Source organism: Microtus ochrogaster, chromosome 16 (genome assembly GCF_000317375.1).
Source record: "Microtus ochrogaster isolate Prairie Vole_2 chromosome 16, MicOch1.0, whole genome shotgun sequence".
NCBI lineage: Eukaryota > Metazoa > Chordata > Mammalia > Rodentia > Cricetidae > Microtus > Microtus ochrogaster.
The window spans coordinates 15,126,197-15,140,362 of NC_022018.1; positions in this window are offsets into that span (position 1 = coordinate 15,126,197).

A 14,166-nucleotide genomic window follows, 5' to 3' on the forward strand; every position below is an offset into this window, starting at 1 on the left:
AGACACACACACACACACACACAGACTGTCCATGTGAATGGAACACAAACACCCATGTGGTTTCAGGTAAAGGTTCAGAGACTTTGGGGGCACTTAGCTTGGTCACGCCTGGGAAATTAGAGTCCAAACAATGCTCCAGAATTATTGACACAGAATTTCCAGTCAGCTTTTCATTACTCTGTCTTCAACATCACAAGATACATGAAGAGACACTTTATTAATTTTTCGTGTGTATGGGTGTTTTGTCTACATGCATTTTGTGTAACCCTTACATGTCTGAGGCCATGAGGACTTAAAACTGAAGTGACAGATGGTTGTGAGCTCCCACATGGGACTTGGGAATGGAACCCATGTCTATCTGGAAGAGGAGCCATGGCTTTTAATTGCTAATCTATATCTCTAGCCCTCAAAGAGACTTTTTTTGTGACACGGTCTCACTCTGTAGCCTTAGTTGGCTTGGAAATTGCTGTGTAGATGAGGCTGAAGATTTCTTTCTTTTTCTCTTTCTTATTTTTATTAAGAATTTTTTTAGTACAATCTTTTCTCATTTTACATAGCTATTTTACATAGCTACTCCCTCTTCTACTCCTGATTCACCCTTCCCTCCTACCCCACATCCACATCCACATCCCATGGGTAGTCAACAAAGTCTGGCACATCATTTAAATTTTTTAAATAACAGGAAATAATTTTAAATTTAAGGAAATTTCTCAAAATGAAAAATCAGAAAGGGTAGCCACTACAGGATGTGAAAGGATGTCCAGCCTTTATATGAAATAACCAAATTTCCCCATGTTAATTTCTAATACCAAGTAAAAATGAATAAATGCTGAAGACTTTGAGTTAATTTTCAATACAAGACTAAAATGAGTTTAGAGTCCCTTCTGCAGAGTAGATCTGAAGGTATAGCCAGAAATAGTGCAGTGATGTTTAAAATGTTATACATTATTCTTAAAACACATTTTTTGCCTTAAAATGGCTATGTCAAAAGTAATCTATAGAGTCAGTGCAATCTCTGTCAAAATTCCAATGACATTCATCACAGAACTAGAAAAAGAAAACCAAATAATTCTTAAGAAAATACAAAAGACCATGAACAGCTAAATAAATCCTAAGTAGAAAGTACACTTCTGGTCTTATAAGACTAGAAGACGTTAAACTACACTATAGAGCTATAGTGAGAAAGACAGAATGGTTCTAACATGAAAACAGACATGCAGACTAAAGGAACAGAATGTGGGATTACAGTGTATTAGAATAAGTGTGTTCAGGAAATGGTGATGGCAAACTGCATATCTACCTTCAAAAGAATGAAATTAGATCTGCATTTCTTGCCTTACACAAAAAGATTACTTGAAAGTAGATCAGTGACCTTAATTTAAAACCCCAAACTCAGGAAGAAAAAGAATACAACTTAAGGTACAGGTGTAGACAAGAACATTCTGAACAGGTCTCTGATAACGCAGAAAATAACCCCAAAGAAACACAAAGAAAACATGAAATCTAGAACTTTATACACTGCCAAGGTAAATATCAGCAGGGTCAACAGCCAGCCCACAGAATGGAAGAAAACATCTCCAGTTATACTTTAGACATGGATTGATATCTAGAATGTAAAGAGAACCTACAAAAATGTAATGTTCTCACAGAGCCTCCTGGTGCCAAGTGGCCCCGGACTGGTGGCTGCCACTCAATGAACAGGTATGCAGTGGAGGAACTGGGAGAGAAGTAGTTTGCGATGATATGAGGGGCCTACTGTACCACATGATGACATATGATGTCCTGATCTATGCTTCTGTCAAAGGCCGTGTCTGGGTCTGCAGCCTTACCCCAGCCTAGGTATGTGTTGATGTCCTATGGTCATGCCGATGTCCATGGTCTGGGCTCCAACCTGAGGCCATGTTTATGTCTGAGGGTCATGCTGCCACTGGGGCCATATTGATCCCAGTGGTTCACATTGCCATCTGAGGACATGGTGATACTCAGGCCTACACTGCAGGCAAACGCCGTGCCTGAGTCTGTGGCCGTACTGCAGCCTGGGTCTATGTTGATGTCTGTGATCCATGTTATCAATGGAGCCATTGGAGAGCTGGCCCTGCTGACCTGGGCACCAGAGAGCTGGTCCCACCCATCACTAGCCTCCGCAGTGGACGAGTTGCCATCCCCACTTCAGAAAACTCGCTCCAGTGATGTAGGCATGGCAGAGCTGGTCACAGTCTTCAAAGGCCAGAACTGCCCTCCACCTTCATGGCCACCAAAGTGAAAGAGCTGGCCCTCAAAACAGAAAAGTTGGTCCCACCCCTCCCTGTTCACACACCAAAAATCTGTCCCTGAAGGCGTGAACGTAGGATATCTGGCTCTCACCCTTGCCTAAAGGGCGTGGTCCTGATGAAAGCCCAGACTGACCAATTCAGCTACCACCCAGGCCCACATCCAGGGCTTTGAGTTGACACACATTAACATCTACCCCATCTATGGCCTGCTGGAACGGGTGAGGGAACCTGTTCTGTGGGACTAGAGTCTCAGGATTTCCATGACTTGGGGCAACAACAGGATATCAGAGAGGAGTTTCAGTGAGGGTTCAGTATGTACCAGAACCCGGAGGCCTTGAACCAGCGCACAAACTCATTGCAATAAATATTTTCAAGTAAAAGTCTGGGCAAGAGAGTCTACCATGTGACACATTGTTTCCAAGGCCACTGTGACAAATGAAAATGTGATGGAGAGGCTGGAAAAATGGGGGATGAAATGTTTTCTTGTGTTATTTTCTTATTTTTAATTATTCTTTTTTCATTTTTTTAAGATTAGGGGGAGGCTACAAGGGTGGAGGGCAGACATGGAAAGACTAGGAAATTAGTGGAATTAGAGTGATGATGAGACATTCCCAAGAAACAATAAAATTATGTTAATATGAAAATATAACGTCCTCAAAATAAAACTTTCCATCAGTAAAGGAGTTAATGAGATGAACACAAGAAATACAAATTTGAGCAATCAATATTTTTAAAAATGTTTGACATTCTTAGTCATAAGGAAATATAAACTAAAACCACATTGAGTTATCTCACCCCAGTCAGAATGGTGACAGCCATCAAAAATGGTGATAAAGACTTGGGAATAATGAGCCCCCACTCACTGCTGGTAGGAGTATAATCCAGCATAGGCAATATGGAGAACAACATGGAAAGTAGGAAGGATAACTCTGGAAGTAGAAAGGTGCAGAGCAGGGAAAAGCGGAGAGGAGAAGCAACAAAAACAAATTTCTCTCAAAAATTGTCCCAATTAAATAAAAGATTTGGTGTGCTTGTAAGAATATCTTAAAACTATACATCACTTTAACAAAGTAATTTAAGTAATTTTAAAAATTAAACAGGCAATCATGAAGTAATATTCATCAGAAACCAAGCGTTACACTCTTATAATCTCAGCTGCTCAGGAGGCTGAGGCAGGAGGATCACCTGAGTTCTGAGCTACATTATGTCATGTGATGCTCCAAACCCAGCATAAATCTGGTGACATCTGTGGAACAAGGGACCATCAGTGTGTCTAAGGGAGGGTGGACCAGTCCAGGTCAGAAGGGAGTAATTGGTTCTGGGAGAGAGTAAGTCCTGATGGCTAAGAGAGGATATTTTCAAAGAGAAAGTAGGTTTAGTGCAGTAGACATGACAAGGATACTGGTTTGTCTCAGTGACAGGATGGCAATATATAAAAAGATTGGAAAGATTAAAAACAACCAAGAAATGTAAACAAAAACTAAACAAGAAAAATGTGAACTAAAATTGGTTAAACCAAAATGTGAATTATAGAGCTGAGATGGAATAAAAACTTCAATTTGACCTTGAGCTTGAAATGTGGTGTGTTCACTCTCGATAGACCTTGATGTTTAGGAACGAAATCATATTGGTCACTTCTTATGAGATCAGGTTCTGCACTGGAGAAGCTGGTGTAAGAATTAATCATCATTTTCTTGACGCCGTCTTCAGACTCTGAACAATAGTGCTGAAAAGAATGACTTTTATCAGTTCGAGGACTGTCTTCAAAATTGTCTGCAGTGAGATGAGCCCTTTTCTCCTGACCTTGGTAGAATTCTTTCACCATCCTTTCTTTGGCAGAGAGTGTGAAATCCTATAAGGACCAGAGCTAGAGGATGGGTAAGGAATTTGGTCAGAAACGTGTTAAAAAAAATAGTTGGAAAAATAGCAAGAAAAAATGAAAAGTAATGTGGGTTCTCCACAGGAGAATTATATTAAAAATGGAATGCATATGAGAAAATTTAGGCAAAAGAGCCTATATACAAGATAATGAGATTAATAAGAATCCTCAACAATAGTTAAAACAACATCAATAATAATAATAATAATAACTTCTTTTAGTTATTGTTTATTATTTATTGCAGTAAATGTTTCGCATTTGTTGGGTTGTTTTGTTCTTATCATAATACCATAGTGTAGGCATCATTATAAATGCTTTATGGGAGAAAATTTGAGCCTCTATTAGGGATGGAGAAAATCAGTTGTAGCTAAGGTAGTGTGGCTCCACACTCATATTTTTAATGACTTACACTGTAAAGTTTACAGAATGCAGGAAATCTGAGTTGCCATCAAGTCTGCTGTCCAGTCCGCTCTTCTCTGAACTGCCACCGAATAGAGATTCGGGAAACAAGGAGCCATCGAGCTACACAAGGACAAGGTGGCTGGGTTATGAAATTATAGGCAGATGGATGAAATCCAGGATCATTTTCAGAACAATTACATAGGATTTCATGGTGACTAAAATCAAATGAAAAAAAATGAGTCAATGGTGACTCAGAAAGATAGGCTTTTCTGTGTAGAAAATGATGGTGTTATTGACAGCTAGTGGAAATGAATCAGTAAATGAGTTGGTGGGTGGAAGGTGATGATGACTTCAGCTTTAATAATCCAAGAGGAAAGTGCTACAGACATTTAGTAATACTGCAAGAAGACTGAACACGGAGCAGGAGTTTCTGGAAATAGTAGCAGAGATAAAACTATTTAGCTATTTCTTTCTATCTCGTCCTTAGTCAGTGACAAACTGAGTTAATGCTTAACCCATGCTTCAGCCATGGAAAAACCAAAAGCTTCTTTGGACCAAATGACATTCATTTTAAAGTCTTTTGTTGTGTTGGGTTTTTTTTTATAGTTCTCAAAACTGGAGTCATATGGTGTTTTGTCTTGCCTTCCTTTGTTTGAGGGTCTAAATGTTAAAAAAAATGTAATTCTTTTTGAGATTCATGTTTCAAATGGTGTATGTACATATATTTTCCTCAGAATGTAAAATATTTCATTTTCTTTCCTATTAGAATACAGAAACAATAGCTATTTAAAAATATATTTAATAACAAATTTTGAAATAAGTTTTTCTCCTCCAGTATCTAGGAAACTAAATAAATAGGCACAGATATAGTTTTGACTTAAGTAATCATAATTATAATTTTTAAATGAAGTAAGAAAACACTAAATGAAAATAAACAATAATTTTCATTCTTTTTCAGTTAACATTTAGTTTAAGAACATTTTAATCTGGATTTTTAAAATTCTTTCCTAGGATAGTATTGAACTGCTGGTAAGCCCATGAAGGGTTGTCCTGTAACTACATGGCACCTACTGCCTCCCTGAGCAACTCTGCCTTCATCCTCAGCACCGACAGTGGTGCATCTCAGCTTAGTGTACGTTAAGCTTTCCTTGAAGGTTCATTACCTTAGTTCATACAGAGATGAATTTGAGCTTGGGCAGTTTATAACAATGGATTAGGCATAGTCCTAGCTAACTCTTACATCTTAAAGGAACCCATTTCTATCAATCTATGTATCGCCACAAGGCTGTGGCTGACCGGTAATGTTCTGGAATCTGTCTCCTTTCTCAGCTACATGATATCTCCCTTGGCTCCACCTACTTTTTCTCTATATCTCCTTTCGAATTTCCCACCTGACTTTACTCTGCTAAGTCATTGGCAGAAACAGCTTTATTCATCAACCAATAAAAGCAACCCATATACAGAAGGGCATCCAACACAATACATATGTTTTCACTATCCTATCCCTCCCCTCTACTCTCCATGACTGCTTTCTTGCTTCCTGGCCTCTACAGACACTTGCTCCAGGTTAAACACAGAAACCTAATCATCCTAAGCTAGGATGAGAGATATTTGATGTTAGAGGCTAGAGCATTTTCCCATGCTCAGTAAAATATTTTCCAGCTTCATCCCTTCACTTGCAAACTTTATAATTTCACTCTTCTCATACATGATTCCATTGTTCATAAATGGCTTATGTTATATATTCTTTGTTTACAGCAATCTAGAGAAATTCTTATTTTATACAGAATCAGAATGCTGAGGTGCTACATGGCTACATGTGCTTTTTGTTTCTCTTTTTCCAAAATGCTATGAATATGGGAGTATAATATTGGACATTGTCTCCCACCACACCTGCTTCCTAACGTTCTATACAGATGTCTAGACCCCATCCTGCCTTGAAAGGGGAGCTCCACAGCTGGCTCTGGCCAGTGAAAGTGATTAGGAATGACAAAGTTGAGGGCGTTCACTTGCTAGTGCAAAACCCATCGCATTCCCCTAAATCACAGTGGCAGGCAGCAGTACAGCTCATCTCAGAACCCAGAGAAAAAAGGGAAATCTGTAACCTGGAAAAGAAACTAAACATTGTCGTAAGCTTCTGAGATTTTTTTGATATTTTTACCACAGCTTGTCATGGTCTACTACAGTCGGTATAAATGTGTGCAGCAGAGCACACTGCCCATTGATATAAGGATTCTCCATCACTATTTTATACGGCATAGAACATAATTTAATTTCTGGGTCAGTTTGTCTCTCGTTGCTTTATTTTTCACTATTCAACAGTCTGATATTTCCACTTTTATGGTATTTCATGTATTCTGATGAGACTTTAGAAAATAGATAAGAGTGACAAAACAATGGGTTTGTGTGAACACTGAGAAAACGCGTATCTAAGAGTCAGTTATGCCAGATAAACTGAAATTATCTTTTGATGAGAAAGAACGCTTACGTAAGAGTCTACTAGCTGCGTTTCCAGAGAGGATCACCAGAGGGCGCATAGAGTTTAACGTGGAGTGATGATGACTTGGGCCACTGAGTATGGGGGTAGGGAGAGTACTCATTTTTCTGTTTATTGCACTAAGATTTTTCTCAGAGTTTTCTTTGCTTGTTTTCTCAAATTTAGGATTTTTGAAATTATATTCATTGACTTCCTTTGTCTTCAAGGTCTATTCTAACTGTTTCTTAAATTTTTGCTGATCTGTATTACTTCATGCTAAAATCTCAGAATTCAAGGTCATCTAAGTAGGGATTTATGGGAGCTCACACAAGATTTTTAAGGTGTCGGGATCACAGGGGCACATACTAATCGAGTGTCCTGTCACTGAGCTGCATCCCCCAGCACATAGGATTGCTCCCAGCCAAACATGCTCAATGCTTTTCAATTTTTTATGACCACTGTTCTCAAAAGTGACATTTCTTGACTTCCATCCCCTGTGCTGGCTAGTCTTGTGTTAACTTGACTCAAGCTAGAATTATCCTGATGGAGGGGCCCTCAATGGCTCCATATGATCTGGCTATGGGGCATTTCCTTATTTTGCAATTGACATGGGAAGGCCCATTGTGGGTGGTGCCATCCTGGGATGGTGGCCTTGGCTTTTATAACAAAGCAAGGTGACCAACCTATGAAGAGCAAACCATTAAGCAGCACCCCTCCATGCCTCTGCATCAGCTCCTGCCTATAGTCTCCCGCCCTGTTTGAGTGTCGGTCCTGACTTCCTTCAGTCATGAACAGTGATGTGGAAGTGTAAGCCAAGTAAATTCTTTCCTCCCTAAGTTTCCTTTTGGTATTGGCATTTGATTGCAGCAATAGAAACCCTAAGAAAAAATGGTACCAGGATTACGGGGTACTGCTGTGACAGACCTGCTCGGGTTGTTTTGGGGAGGAGTGGGGAAGGACTTTGGAACTTTGTGCAAGGAAAGACATTGAATGTTCAATGGTTGGTGAGTTGTTCTGTAGGAACTTGAAAGATAGAAATGTTGAGAACAATGCAGATGATGGAGACCTCACTTCTGAAGTTTCAGAGGAACATTAAAAGACTTTATAGGAGCTATTTGTTATTCTGAATTAAGATGCTGCACTTCAGGTTAGCTGGCACAGAAGAAGCAGCAATGGTTAACAAGAGACTGGCACCACTGAAGTGAACCCTTTGTATTCCTGTAACAATCAATGCTGATCAGCAGGAGCTGAGATGTCAGTGGTGATTGAGAAGAGAGCAACATCAGTGAGAAGGAATCTTCTGGAAAGTGTTTCCTCGGGGTCAGCACACACAAGCTATGGCCGAGGTTGTATCTTGTCCTGGCAGCCAAACTTGGTAATGTAAGAGACACCCAGGTGGTACTGGTTTTGGAGGCATGAAGGGGACATGGAGGGCAGCTGAGGCTTGGCACTGTGAGGGGCCAGAAGAGGCCATGAGTGATGCGCAGCCTCAGACAGCTGAAGGGGTCTTGCAAAGAAGCTGACTTGGCACCATGAAGAGACCTAAGATAGGCTATTGAAAAAGTGAAGCCCACTTCCTGCAGAAGACCCAGTGTTTGGGAGATGCCAGTTTGGGAGATGCTATGGAATGACCAAGAGCTGTAGTGGAATGGAGCCAGCAAGAGCATAAAAGACAAGCTGTGTGGGCTGCAGAGGGCAAAGCCAAGGAAGTGATCTGAGCCCCTTAAAGGAGCCCCGATGGTGAGTGAAACCCAGCCATTGAATGCTAAGTTATTTGCACTTGGGGAGTTTGCTTTTGCTCTGATTTGATTATGACTGTGCTCTGGTTTTTCCCTCTTTAAGTTAGAAAGTATTTAATTTCTTTTTGATTTTACAGGATTCCATAGTTGAGAGACTTTGAATTTCAAAAGAACTTGGAATTTAAAGAGATTGGTATTTTAAAGAGACTGAATTATTTAAGTGTTTGAATTAAGACTGTGGGACTTTTAAAACTTGGAATGTTTATATTGAATATTGATGTTAATGTGTAATCTTGGAGAAGAACAAGAAAGAAATGGTTATCTTAACTTAGTTGTATTTGTGATTCAAGTTGAAAAGTGGTCAACTGTGCTAGCTAGTTATATATCAAATTGACCCAAGCTAGAGAAAGGAACTTCAATTGAGAGAATGCCCCCATAAGACCCAACTAAAAGACATTGTCTTAGAGATTGATGGGGGAGGGCCCAGCCCATTGTGAGTGGTGACATCCCTGGACTGGTGGTCTTGGGTTCTGTAACAAAGCAGACTGAGCAAGTCATGATGAACAAGCCAGTAAGCAGCACCCCTCCATGGCCTCTGCATCAGCTCCTGTTCCAAGCTCCTGTCCTGTTTGAGATCCTGTCCTGACTTCCTTTGATGATGAACAGTGGTGTGGCTTTGTAAGCCAAATAAACCCTTTCCTCCCCAAGTAGCTTTTTGGTCATTGTGTTTCATCGCAGCAATTGAACCCCTAAGACAAAGCTGTAAGCATCTCTAGGGAGATGGTCCTGTGTCAAATGAGAAAGCTGGCTAAGCATGAACCTATGCATGAGTCAGAAAACTGACTCAGCGAGCATCATTCCTCCACAATTTATATTGGAATTCCTGTTTCAGTTACTGCCCTGCCTTCCCTCAGTGATGGACTATGACCTGGAAGGTAAGCCAAATAAATCCTCTCCTTCCTTTAGCTACTTTTGTTTCATCACAGCAACAGAAAGCAAACCAGAAAAGAAGTTGACGTTAATAAAGCCTATTGCTCCAGGCTTCATGTTAAACCTACTAGAGACTTAAGGCATGTGACCTTGCAAGGTCCTGCTGATAGGTCAGTAGAAAACACTTCAGTGATGGTTTCTAGCACCTCACATAAGCCTCCCTCCCTATCTTGTCTACCTGTAACACACATGAGTCACAAAAGGAAACAAATTTAATTTAAGAAAAGCAAGGTAGTATGAATCTTGCTTGCATTTTTAAGACAGCCTCTAAGAGTTTATTTTTCTTCCATTGTTTAGTTGGTTTTTGCAGTTTTAGAGATGGGTCCAGACTATCATGCATGTTAGGAAAGTGTTCTGCCACCAAGCTACAGCCCTAAGATTCATCTTTTCAATTAGCTTTGTCAATCCAAAAATTAGGTCTTCTGAACAAAAATCCCCCAAGGTCCTGTATTATCTTAGTGTTTGTCCAAATATTTGTAAAACATTAGATTCATTGACTGTGACTTCTATTTGCAAATTATCTAATTATGTTCCTGTTATTTTTAAACCAGTTAAAGTAATATTAAGACTTTCCCAATAAAAATGATATGTCAATATAGAAGAACCATGTACCTTTGAAAAGGCTACCTCAGAAAGAAAGAAGTGACTACCGATATGTTAGTGGTTCTAACCGCAGGTCTTTTGTGGAGTGTGCATGGGTGTCTGTGTATGTGTGCTTATGTGTGTGTCGCTGTGTGTGTCTATGTATCTGTGTCTCTGTGTGTGTGTGTGTGTCTGTGTGTTTATGTGTGTCTGTGTCTGTGTGTTTGTATCTGTATCTGTGTGTGTACTTGTGCATGGGGAGGATACATGCATACCTGTTGCACAATGATAGCCGTGGGGACATTAAATATATCCTACCATTATTGTCTTTTTGTTCTCTTGAGACAGATCTCTCACTGAATTTGAAGCTCACTGATTCATCTAGGTAGGGTGGCCAGAAAGTTGCCAGGATCTGCCTGTTCTGATCCCCCATTCTAGGTTTATAAGGGTAAGTGCCCATGCCCAACTTTTATGTGGGTGCCAGGGATTGAATCCAGGTCCTCATGCTTGCCCAGCACACACCCTTCCTTAACATCAACTCTTATTTGCAAAGTGAACTCAAAGGGAAGCATATAATTCCACAAAATGCCTGACTCTACTCTCCATGGCCATTATTTTTTTGATGCAGAATGAATGCTAAGTAGCCTAGGCTAACCTCAAACTCAACAATCCTCCTGCCTCAGCCTCCTGAGTGCTAGGATTATAAGTGTGTACTACTGCATCAATTTTAAACTTAGACTCTGTTGGTCCTTCACTTGATCCTTGCCACTCTTCTCTCTCAGTTTTTCGTATTTCCATTCAATTCCTGGAGCTGGTAGTAATTACACTCCAGGGTGGGCGGTGCACGGTTTTTTTCTGCTGAATCTCAAGATCACTCTGAGAAATGAATTTTTGCATCTCCTTCCTATTAGAGGGACAAACAATCTGAGCAAAGGATGAACTTCCGTGACAATCCAATTCCAACATCCTGTTTGAACCAGGTACAGTGGTCATGACTGATTGATCTACAGCAACCACACGGCCCCTCTGGGACTTTACTATGATGCGTAATTTTGTGCATCTCAAATCTACTTAGCTGAGATTTTATAGCTACATTCTGAGCCCTTCTCTGCCTGTTTGTATCATTTTGAATCATGGACATTGTTAAATAATGTTAGATAGAATTGCTTCGGGGTGTGACTCCGCTGTTTCTAGTTTCTGCTCTTCAGTTTCAGGATCCCCCTACTCCAGTGAATCAGTCTCCCCTCTTATCCCGCCACGATATTCCACGCATCCCCTTTAGCTGTGGGGAAATAACCAGAACTGCTTTTCCTTGTCCCTGTTTTTCCTTCTTGTTCGTTTGATTTTTCTTTTGGGGGAGAGTGTTGTAGGGTTTGATGTTTTAGAGACAAGGGCTGGCTGTGTAGCCCGGAGGAGGCTGGAACTCACCGTTCTCCTACCTGAGCTGCCTGAGCGCTGGGTTCCAGGTGTGCAACAGCACTCCCACCCTGTTCCTTTAAATATATGATATAAGTAAATCATGTGATATAGGAACAAGAGAGAGAACCCTGAAGATGGAGATCAGTCATGGGGAAGCAAGGAGGGACTAAGTAAGGGTCAGAAGATCATGGAAACAGAAAGAAAGGACAAAAATGAGTCAATTGCCCAGCAACCAAGTTGGAAATAAGAAAAAGAAACAAGATTTGAAAAAAGGATGGTAGAAGCTCAGAAGGTTGCTCCCATCACTAGACATAGAGCTGAGAACTCTGTGAGGTTCAGGATTTAGGAGGAATCTGAAAGAGAATTGCTGCCTAGCTCAATCTTCTCACACGTAAGTTGGCTTTATTACTGTGAAAGACAACAAATAATGTTTTTCAGAAAAACAAACAGAGATGCCCATGAGACTGATTCCGAAATACTTAGAATCCTCCAGTACTTGCTAGGACCTAGTTCCTCCCTCTGTACACTCATGCAAAGACCTACCTGGGTATACATTAGTGGATGGGACCAGAGAGGACTAAACAATAATTTTACTGCTCTGCTTTTGAGTGAAATCTGAGGAAAAGCTGTCTTGTGAACAAGTTCTGGGAATGAGCTTGGGGCTCAGGAGGGCATCTTGTTGACAGTGAAAGCGCTCAGGAGACAAGAAAGGAAACTTTGGAGGGTGCAACGCAAGGAGAAATCCCTGCTGACAGCATCTGTACTGCTTCTGCTAAGAGGAATCCAGGCCTTCTGCTGAGAATCAAGCACAAGTATCTAAGGGCTTGACAAGACTAATGATCTTCTATAATTATTAACATGTCACATCAGTGAAAATCTGCACACATTTTAACTACATGCAAAATAGCAGTCCTTCACTCTGTGCTGGGGTGGTGGGTCACAACAAATTAGGCAAGCTCAGAGACTTGTGTGACCATGCTGACACTATCCATTCAAAAGGGAATGACAAGAGAAGCATGATCCATTTTAAAGAAGACCAAATAGGGTTACAATATTGATCAATATCGTGGGACCAAGTACCAGAAAAGGTAAGAGGTCACTATGGATTTTCCTAACTCAAGCCAAGAAGCAATGTGGCACAGTATTAAGATGAAAGCATCTACTTCTAGAACAGGTGGATTTGCCTGTCTGTTCCCCACCAGCTAAAGGGGACTAAATGAAAAACCCTGGATACACAATTTCAGTGAACTTGCTTCTGCATTGTGGAAAGACTTTCAAGCTGATCTGCTTCTCATTGGCTTAAGAAAGCAGAAAAATAAAAGGAGACACAAACTACCACGTTACTACCAACTACACCACTCAGAACATCTTACTTTTTTCTAATCTAATTGCTGTAATTAGTTATGATGGAAAGTATTCTAGGATGTGATTCAGGCCCCAGGGAGCCAAACTCTAAGCTCACAACCTCCAGCAAACAGCCTAGACTGCTCCTATCTGCTTCTTCATTAACGGTAGCACCAGTTCTGGTGTTCCTGGGGGACTGGCGCGTCCTCAGGCCTCTGCCTTGCCTTCCCTTTCACAATGGGGTGAATGAAATTACAAAGGTGACCTTTGTTGCTAAGAAGCACCCTCAAATTCGTGGACAAAGACTTCTGGTGATAGGCCCCGAGAGACTGGAGTTGATGTTCTGGGGGACTTTGGAGATCCCGAATATTAAAGTGAATAGGGAATTAAGAGGATAGCTTACAGTGTGGAAGGCCTAAGGGTCTTCTTAACCCAGCTCTATTATGTTTTACCCTTAATTATCCAATAGTGAGAATATTTCTCATTAAATGGCATAGCCATAAGAGTAAGGAGGAAGTGGGACATCTTGTTTCACTTGCTAACACAGCAATGGTCCTCAGTCACGTGCACAACAAATGAGATCAAGATAAGCAGACGAAAGAGCTGGGTAAAAAGCTATTAATACGATTCATTGGCTGGAGTTCCTGTTACATTAAACACAAATATTTACTATTTTAAAAATCATTTTCTAGGCCAGGCGATGGTGGCGCACGCCTTTAATCCCAGCACTCGGGAGGCAGAGGCAGGCAGATCTCTGTGAGTTCAAGACCAGCCTGGTCTACAGAGCTAGTTCCAGGACAGGCTCCAAAGCCACAGAGAAACCCTGTCTCGAAAAACCAAAAAAAAAAAAAATCGTTTTCTTTAAAATGAACATAAAATCATGCAAGTTGGTGGTACGTGCTTCCAAAAATAGCATTGATAAGAATCTAGAAGAAAGGCCAAAGAATCTAGAACAAGTAACGTCAAATAAAGTGTAGTTGTCAGTATGGCCCAGTAACTTCCTGGGCGTTACCCTCTGCACTCTCTCGCTTCATTATCAGCACAGATAAGTGGAGAAGAATT